The 10,267-nt window shown below is 34.9% G+C and overlaps 1 long non-coding RNA gene across 1 annotated transcript; it reads left to right on the plus strand.

The window, feature by feature from the left end:
* The first annotated feature begins 3,768 nt into the window (after window positions 1–3,768).
* Window positions 3,769–6,038, plus strand: LOC127160316 (uncharacterized). The gene is made up of 3 exons (XR_007826797.1): window positions 3,769–3,965; window positions 4,597–4,700; window positions 5,941–6,038. It is a non-coding gene; the product is annotated as an uncharacterized LOC127160316 (long non-coding RNA).
* Window positions 6,039–10,267: the final 4,229 nt, after the last annotated feature.

Consider the following 10,267-nt stretch of genomic DNA (forward strand, 5'->3'; position numbering starts at 1 on the left):
TTCCCTCTGTGGTCAATGGTGTGCTAGAATGTAATAAAAAGGCACATGTGTTTCTTTCATTTGTGTTATTTGTTGATGACATCTAGTTAGACTTCATGAAAGTGCAATCCAAAGGCTTAAAATGACTGCAGTCTAGACTCAAGTGTGTCTGCAGGCTCATGACACCAACTTCCTTTCCTATGATACCCTTTACTGCCCATGAGGAACGAGGATTACTTGAAGAATTTTTTTTTTTTTTTTTTTTTTTTTTTATGGGCTTCCATCATGATGTGTTTGTATGTGCAGCATGTTTTTAATTTCCAATACACCATTATTATTCAAAGCACAGGCGCATGTCTGCACCACTACGATTTCTAAAGGTTAAATGCAGCGCTTATGGAATCATAACATGTTTTTATTTATAGTTAATATAGATCACCTCTTGCTCTTGGCATATCAGCACAGAATATATTTATGTGTTCCAAGCTGTTCTGAAATCCATAAACACGTGACTTCACCTTGCTTCAAATTGGCTTTAAATTCACAAGGTCGAAGAAACGGTGCATTTAAACTGTAATTATTTCTAAAGGTACAAATAACAAATTGATTGCTTTATTGTTAAATGAGAGTCTAATTTCGCAGTTAAATTCTAAATGTAATTGAAGGGACAATATTGAAATAATTAAATCTGTTATACCCTCTTAGTCCAAATGCTAAATCAGCTGATGAATAGTAAATGTTTTTACGATCTATAAGGCTGTTGACAGAATTAATTCTTGTTCAAAAACAGCTAGATAGAGTGCAAGAAAATGAAACATAGATTAACGTGGAAGTTAATCTTTTATATTCTGGCACAAAATTTTTAAATATGCATCACCCCATGTTCTGTTGTTCTGTTCTGTGTTTATTGCTATCAGCCAGACATGTTCACTTGCAAAGAAGTTTTTTTGTGGTTTGAGCCAATTGATTAATTCATTAAAGGAATAAGAAATACTTTACCCATAATCAGAATTTCTGTAAATATTTACTGGCCGTCATGTCATTCCAAATCTGTATGACTGAAAATCTATGAGGAACTCAGAAGGGGAATTTTTGAAGAGCATTTTAGCCATATTTCTTATATAATTGAAGTGAATGAAACTTGAGATGACCAAAAAAAAAATCATAAAAGCATCATTTTCTAAGGTATCTGTTTTTTATTCTTCTTTTATAACTTATTTACTTATTTGTCATGCTTTCACTGATGTCTGAACATTTTTTTAAGTCAGATCTTTTCACTGAATCAGATTTAGTATTCAAAACTAGTCTGATGATGCCTGTTTCTATGCTAAAAATTGGCATCACATTCTGCGTCTTGTTAAAATGCAAATTAAACATATCAAATAATAATAAATCCAAAATATAAAAGTATACAGTCTGCTCGACTCTAGAACTACACAGCTGCAGTTTTAGAGTTTGCATTCTTTTAATTTAGCTAAGTGGTCATGTTATGAAATCAATTGTCTATTGGTCACATCCTCATGTGATACAAATCAGCAGGTCAGAGTTCACCAGACTTGAACTCTGGAATGCAGTGAAATTCACGTGAGCGTTGTTTCATCTCATAAGCATTTTACATAAGATTCCTGTCTGGAGGGAATGCACGTTCAGTTCAAAGGGCACTGGAAATGGCATTGGGAATAAGGGGGCATCAATACATCACTTCACAGTGATGGAGAGGAGAGGGAAATTTACTCAGGAGTCACTGATTATCAGTCTAGCACTTGAAGAAGTCTGAAAAAAAAAATAAAAAAGTTCAAACAACATTTTTATTGAGTTTAATTAATCCCAGATGTAGTTTTTATGAGCTTGTTCGCAAGTATAAAGTGCATGAGATGTGACAGTTACTATGCACATATAATGATTGATTATAACCAAATTAGATTTATTTTCACATTAAACACTGCAACAGACATCAGTTTAGCACTTTTAAATATGACCATTTATATTAATTAAATTATTAAAAATGTAATCATTTTTATAAATTCACTTGGGTGTATTATATAGACATGTACTGTATATTGATTGATTGAAAGTATGGCAACGTATTGTTTTTATTTACAGACGTATGTCATCATACCTCAAACTTCTGTAATATCTGGTACAGTATTTTGTCTACATGTTATGATGGTGCAGGGTTTTCCAAATGAATAGGGAATGGTTTGAAGAACCACTGCATTATACGGGAGGGAAAAAATCTCTATTATGGGTCTGAAATTAAATAAAGTTTGAGTAAATGATGATGAAATGTTAATTTTTGGGTGTACTGTTCCTTTCTAAAAGGAATGTTTATCTGGGTGTGTTAAACAAGCTCTTATGGGCACATACAACTTTTGCAAAACTTTCTGAAATTCTGAAAATTCAGTGGATCAAAGTCTTTCACTACTCTCAGCTGAAATCCCCAACCAGACTGTATTGAAATTTCTCACAAACTGACATATTTCTTTGGTTGGTACTCTATGTGCTGTTAACACACATACAGAACACTACCTACTGAAGGGCCGCTCACACTTTTTGTTCCATTGATTTCCATTCATATGCATGCACATAAAAGGGAGAAGAAACACAAGCTCACACAAAATTTTGCATTCATTGCATTCCAGAGTTCACAACTGGTGAACTCTTCTTAGCTGAATTAAAAGAGAAGTCCACTTCCAAAACAAAGATTCACATATAATGTACTCACCCCCTTGTCATCCAAGATGTTCATGTCTTTCTTTCTTCAGTCGGCAAGAAATTGTGTTTTTTGAAGAAAACATTTCAGCATTTTTCTTCATATAATGGACTGATATGGTGCCCCGATTTTGAACTTCCAAAATGCAGTTTACATTATATGTGAATCTTTGTTTTGGAAATCTTTGTTTCTCCTTTAAAGAATGCAAACTTTAAATCTCAACCTGATCTCATGACAAAAACGTACCTGTGGAAACTTATGCACAAGATACGAAATACATACCACCATGTACATTTTATGACATATTTAATGTGAAATATCCACAATAAATATGGTGCTACAATAGTGTTCGATTTGTTCCCCGGAACAGCCCATACGGAAATGTAATATATGACATATATGTCCCTATATCAGAAGTGCTGCTTTCATATATGTTAAATATAGGGCAATATATTATTATCACATATATCCATCTTCTGGATATATGTAGACATATGTTTATAACATATATGAATTTCCCATAGTACAATTTGTATATAAACATATATTGAAAGTATATATATGGTTAACTTTTATATGGTATTGTATGTTATGACCATATATGTTTACAATATATATTAAAATGGTATATTGTATTATATGATATGACCATATATGTTAACAATATATATCAAAATTATATATGGTACTCTATGTTTTGACCATTTGTTACCAATGTATATATTGAATTTATGCAAGTTTATTAACCATATATGCCTAAAAGATACTGCTTATTGTAAATCATGTAACAAAATTAATTTTTGCTTAACTTTATTGTTTCAATTCCGTTTTCTGGGGGGAAAAAAGTAGAGATGAATAACCTGTTCAAAAAATGCCAATGTACTAAAAGTTACTTATAGTAAAATGAATGTATTGTAGAGTTATTGAGGGGGAAAAACACTTCATGAAACTGTTTGTCCATATGTGCTCTCATCAACAAGGAACTAAAACGCATTTCATTAAAATGATGAGCGATTGTGTGTGAACGTCACAACACCGCTCATGCGCATGCGCCAAAATTCAAACACACCCGCGCTAACGGCAGAGTCTGAGCAATGGCTGCGGCTAAACAAACAGTCATCTGCGGTAAGATGTTTTCTTAGCAAGTGGAAGGATAACAAATGTGCCAGTACCTTCACATAATAAACGACAATGATTTTATAGACGGGCACGAAGACAGACCGACATCACTGAGTGAAAGGATGAAACGCCCTTGAATGTGGCAGCGGTGCAGGTAATTTACGCTAATTTACTCAACGCTTTATTCCTACGCTAATATTACATAGAAACTAAGTGTTATATGATTGTTTTGGTCTGCAAGAGCCTCTGTCTCTATATAGATCAGCTAATGTTAAAAATATTCCCTGTCATTGTTTTATATATGATGTTATGATTACAGCTGCATTGATGTGTTTTGCAATTTGCTCACGTTCAAGTTAATTTTAGTTATTGGGTAGGTTAATCTGTATGGAGATACTGTGAGCTTATTGTTTTCACTGGATAAACAATGCCACATTTGGAAATTATTTAAAGCTGTCTGACAAAAATAATGGGTGAAAATTATAATGTTTATCTCTGAGATGTAGTCTAAAACTGCACAAAATGGAATTATTTAAATACAAGCACCTTGAATTCATATAGTAAATTACAGTACTTGGTTATATTGCACCAAGTGCATTGACATGTCAGTGACATGCCTAGAGTGGGTGCGTAAGCACATGCATGTGCATATTGCATAAAGGTACAGTAAGTTACACTAAAGGATGTGATTGTGGGATTTTAAACATATGGTTAATCTATCGTAGTAAATTTTGTTCATATTGTTGCTGATAATTGTGGTATTCTTGTTTGTGTCCCATGAAAAGGTAATGAGTCCCGAAATTCTCAAAATGGAGAAAATAGAAATGGAGGCCAAACCTGCAGATGTGAATGGCAGTGATGTGAATGATGGAGCATCTACACAGAAAAGGTTAAATATTTTATTGAAACCAAAACTAGCATCTGCAATATACATGTAAACAAAACAAATCAACAAAATATTTTAGTTAAAACTGTGTCTCCATGTACTATTTAATAAAATTCTAGTGCATTTAATCTATTACATAACTGTAGAGTGAGTGAGTTTTTGGATATGGTAAGATTAAACTTATTTTAGTGAATAAGTAGGAAAGCGATCAAACGAGCATTTTCCATCCGAAGACTTGTGTTGCATTTCAGGGCAAAGCAAAACAAAAAAATGCGGGAAACTATTAATTGGTTATTCTACAATTAATTGTACTATAAATTATACTACAATTGGAAAATACTGTAAATTGATAAACTGTTCGGTGTGATGATGTTTAATGCCTCCGACAGGGCCTGTAGTCCCATTTAGCAGCATGTTAGCAACCATCTTTTTTAAGAAACGTAACAGTTTAAAAAAAAAAAATAAAAATCAAGAGTGGGGTTTAACTGGTGTGTTTTATGTCATAGAATAAAACGTGAAAGTATTATGAGTTTGTGTGAACCGCGGACCTTATTTTAGGGGATTTAATCAAAATTGTCATTCAAAAACCCATGTCATAGTTCCACCCCTCTATTTCTTTTCTCCAGGCCACATTCTCAATGCACATATTAGGTATTATGAATGTAAACACTTTATTTCATTGATGCTAAATTTACAATTAAAATGCTAAAATTACAATTAAATTGTAACCTTAGCTGTGAACTCTGTCATTGAGCGTTTGGGTTACTGTAGTTTAGTTCTTCATGTATATAGAGACATATTATTTGAATGGGCATGCAGGCTGTGCTCTGTCGTTGTTCTGCCAAGTCCTTGTGCTATCCGGGAATATTTTACAACTACAACTTATAATGATTACATAAATAATGAGTAGTTATTCTGCAGTTTTAACATAATCTTTAACTTTACCAACTATGTTTAATACTCAGTATATTTGTCATCTTATAGTAGTTAATCGCGTTAAGATATAGGCACAGTTCTAACTAAAAACCTAAATTAAACTTTGGTACAATGTTGGATTGCAAGACTTAAGCAGGTTTTATATTTTAATATTATGTTGACTAAAATCAAGTTTAGTTTACTGTACCACCCAACACTACCAAAGCTAAAAAGTTGCTTTTGAATGTTGTGCACTTCCTGAAATCATATATATGGTTCAGAAAATGTATTGTAATTATCTTACTCTTACTTTTTTTTTTTTATACAGATGCTGGAATCCAGAAATGTCTTCACCTGGGGCCTACTGGGGATGGCAATAATAACCAAACCAAAAATTAACCAAGCTGTGGGAATACAAACCTGTAGACCTTTAGCTGAACCACTACAATTGATGTTCTGTTACTTATGCCTGTTCAGTGTTTTGATCAGTTATATATGTAATATGTATGTTGTTTCTTTTTTTCTGTTTGATTGTGCAGCTCAGTAAAAAGAATTTTCTATTTAAATAAATTCTGTTTAAATAAAGATGTTTCTTTGTGTAGCTTACTGTACCATTTAACATTTAAGGCTTAAGGTGTGAAATGTGCAATGCACTGCAACTTTGTAAGGTGTGTCTACAACCTCTATTTAAAGATCAAAGATCACATACTAAAATATTAAATATATGAAACCATATATTTCATGCATATATGTCTAATTTGTATATAACGTATTAAAATACATATATCTTACATATATTAATAATTATATATATTCCATATATGGCAATACATGTATTATACATACATAAACATACATTTTTGTATGGGGTAGACTTGTATGTCAGTATATGAAATTGTTCCATTTTCTAATAGGAATCATATATGGATATGGCATATATAAAACATGTATTTAATATATGGGTATTTCATATAAGCACATATATTACATTTCTGTATGGGAGATGAACGTACATATGGTACGGTTTATATGACATTGGTTTTGCACGTGTCACCGCAGTTCTGACTTGAAATGTCCGTAGTGGTGCTATAACTCTAATACTCTGTGATGTTTTCAAATAAAATACCATCTGCACTACATCTAAACATACCCAATAGTACGAACAAATACATTTTGGCTTGTTTTTCGATCTCTCATCTTTCAGCTCTTTCATCATGAGTCATTTTTTTACAGGATTTGTAAGTCCAACTTCGTGCTGGCTGAGCTACCGAGCAAGCTTGTTACAGCCGGAAAGCGAAACATTACAAAGTGCTTGCTGTTTTGCCGCCTCTAGTGTTCATTTCTTTTGGAGACTGCAGTGATATGGACTTATTGTACGTATTTCACGTCTTGCAAAAAACTTTCCACAGGTACATTTCGTCATGAGATCAGGTAAAATGAACCATATTGCATAATTTAACATTTTTAATCTATTATACGTACATTTTTTTTTCTTTTTTTACCAAATTGCCACAAAGTGTGAAGTCGAAATACAACTGTTGCAGTGTTCAAAAAAAGTTTACATTTTACAAATACAGGAGGGTCAGCAGGATAGTATGTGCACCACCTGATTTTTGTCACTTTGTACACACAGTTTGCACATGCACACTGAATTTGTTTTGCAGTAATCAGTTGTTCCACAATATGGCAACACTGTCGCAGGCTGTTGTTTCACAGTAGAAAATGAAACTAAGGAGGGAACAATGACAACAGATTGAGATTGCTTGTGAGCGAGAGGGTATATAATAGCCCAGCTTTAGTTAAAAAAAATTCAGAAATATTTGTTATTGGTCATAACTTAGGGGAAAAAAATAGAGCAGACAGTGGATATGGATGAAGCTTTCTAGAGCGCATGTGTTGACCGCCCATATTCTCACACAGAATAAAATGGAGTATACTTTGAAAGGCTATGCGTTCGATGCTAGCATACACATACAAAAGTGGAGTATACTTTAGGCTTTAACTGTAGCCTGACTGCGGCTGCAGTTTGGTGTATGTTTTCTTTATTTAGAATAATTTTTGTTTTGGCGCAAGTGTCCGATGAGTGCGAGCCAGGAGCGGAGGTTCAGGTAGATCAGATATTTCCGTCAGAGCATCTGCTTCAAATTTCGTTGGCTGTAGGCCTTCCGGAATTCCCACTAGGCGAAGGTTGGATCTTCTGGAGCGGAACTCTAATTCAAGGCACTTAGCTTGCAGTGAAGTGATCTCTTTTTGAAGAGAAACAACCGTAGGCTCAAGCAAGTGAAGACTGGTTGTCCGTTCTGAGGTAGTGGTCTCTAGACTTGTTAAGCGTTCATTCTGGGATTTGAGGTCTTCTTTCAGAGACAAAAATGTGTTGTGCATTTCTTCTCGTACCAGTGAAATTTCGCCTCGTTTTTCACTGGCGTGTGCATCAAATTTTGTGTGAATTCAACTTTCAAGCCTGCTAATAGCAGCCATAATTGCCACACCTTCAGGCGTGGACAGTTCGTCACACTTAGCCGTTTCCAGAGATGAGCCACCAGTAGCAGCCGAATCGGTCTTCTTTTGTCTTTGAGCTTTTGAAATCATCGTTGGAACTCAGATAAGATTGCAATAATTGTCAAAAGTCACTTACAAATACACAGAATGTAAAAATAACACTGTCTTAAAGCAGAATTATAAAGCCGGGTTTGCGGAGCTCCCGATTTACTCAACCTGACATGGCAGATGCTAAACCAGAAGTCTAGAATAATTTTTGTTTGCTCACTGTAGCAGGTCAACTTTACATTTGAATATCTTTACCTTTGGTGCACCATCTGTTGAATAAAACAATGAAACTTTCACCAGTATAAAAGAGAGGATTCTGATTTAGATGCCTCCAGAGACAGTGATGGAGAAGGATTTACACTGAGAAAGATAATTAGGAAATTCTTTCAGTATTGATGCAAAGAGTATCATGAATGCAATGTGAGAGAGAGAGGACAGAAAATCTCTTAATCACCCCGTCTACCTTCCCTGTAGTGCCCCACCACACACACACGTGCACATATATCCTCTGACATGACTCAACCCGTCCTCCAATTCTATTTCAAAGCAGTGCAGGTCCCAGAACAGATCTACGCTATCCTTTTACTTTGTGGTTCTGATGGGCTTTTCTAGGGGGACAACTGGAGGTCACTGCAAACTAAGACAAACAATCTGTGCCATCCTAGCATCAGTTATCCAGTGCATTCAGAAACGTCCCTGCTCAACTGATAGACCAATTATTCAAGACTATCTTCAGGCTGACCACATTGAGACCTCATGCTACACCAAGGCTTATTTTGCTCAGACCAGCTGAGGAGACAAGAGTTCAGAGTCTATCACACAGAGACAGTGATGAATTACTCAACACCTTGACTACTGCTTGGGTGTGTTGACCCTCTGTGAGGTCATGCATGCAGTGTGTGAGAACATGCTGCATGGATCTTATTTCAGACATCATATCAATTCAGTGTATATGGTAGCCGTTGGTGTCGGTACATGTCATTTCTGGTGTTTGTGTGTGAGCCGCAGGGATATAGGGAAAAGACAGATGGATTGAACTCATCTTCTGGGTTTGTCTCCCCTAATGTCTTGCTTCTGTCAGGAAAGTGAAGTGTATAAAGGAATCAACTATTTGTGTATGTCTGGCTGAGGTATGCAGCAAACCCATACAATATCGGTACCTGTTGGATTTGTTTTTTGTTTTTGTTTTTTTGTTTTTTTTAATGGATGTGGATGGGGTTAATATGTGTGGATGGCTGCATTTATAATTATTTTAATATAAAATTATTTTTACTATAACCTTTAAGTAAAACAAAAGGATGCCACATTATGCAGCTTTTGGCTGTAATTTTCAGTCAAAGGGCAACAAGAGAAGCAATGTAGGTCTTCACTGCTTTCTTAGCCTTAAGAACAGGAGAAAAGAATGGTAAGACTCCTGTAGACAAATAAAACTTCCTAAAGACCCACGTCTTTGTTTTCTCCACTTAACCCCCATGCCTTTGTTTTAGTAGACCACAGCTACTGAAAGAGCTTACAAACAGCAGAGACAAGAAACGCTAGATGCCATCCTGACAGGATGTAAATAGAAGTTAACACACTACAGTGTTGCTAAGCGTGGATTTCAGTCGATATCCATGGGCGTTTAGGGCGTTTTAGAAAAAAAAAGATAGTACAGCATTAGGTTAAAGCCTACACTTATATCCATCACCACATTTAAAGGGGTCATCGGTTATTTGAACATAAATGTTGCAGTGTGTGTACATAACCACCTTATAATGATAAAAATCCACCAAGTTTTTTTTTAATCCCTATAAATCATAACCCCTTTTTAAAATCTTTTTAAAAAGGGAATGCACCCCTGATCTACTTAAATGTGTCTATGTTCACGCCAATCATTCATGATCCAGCTTCACCTACGTAAGAAGTGAATATAATAGTTTTTTTATTAATCTTTTCAAATTACCTTTCCTAATAATGTGCTAGTTAGCAAGTTTCGTGGCTAAATGCGGCTAAAATTTAATCTCTCAGAGAACTGATCTCACCACACGGAAGAGAGGAGAGGGGTGAGCAGAGCTCATTAGCATTTAAAGAGACATGCACCAGGATGAACAGGGCTGTTTTTGACAAGG

Source organism: Labeo rohita, chromosome 1 (genome assembly GCF_022985175.1).
Source record: "Labeo rohita strain BAU-BD-2019 chromosome 1, IGBB_LRoh.1.0, whole genome shotgun sequence".
NCBI classification, from domain to species: Eukaryota; Metazoa; Chordata; class Actinopteri; order Cypriniformes; family Cyprinidae; genus Labeo; species Labeo rohita.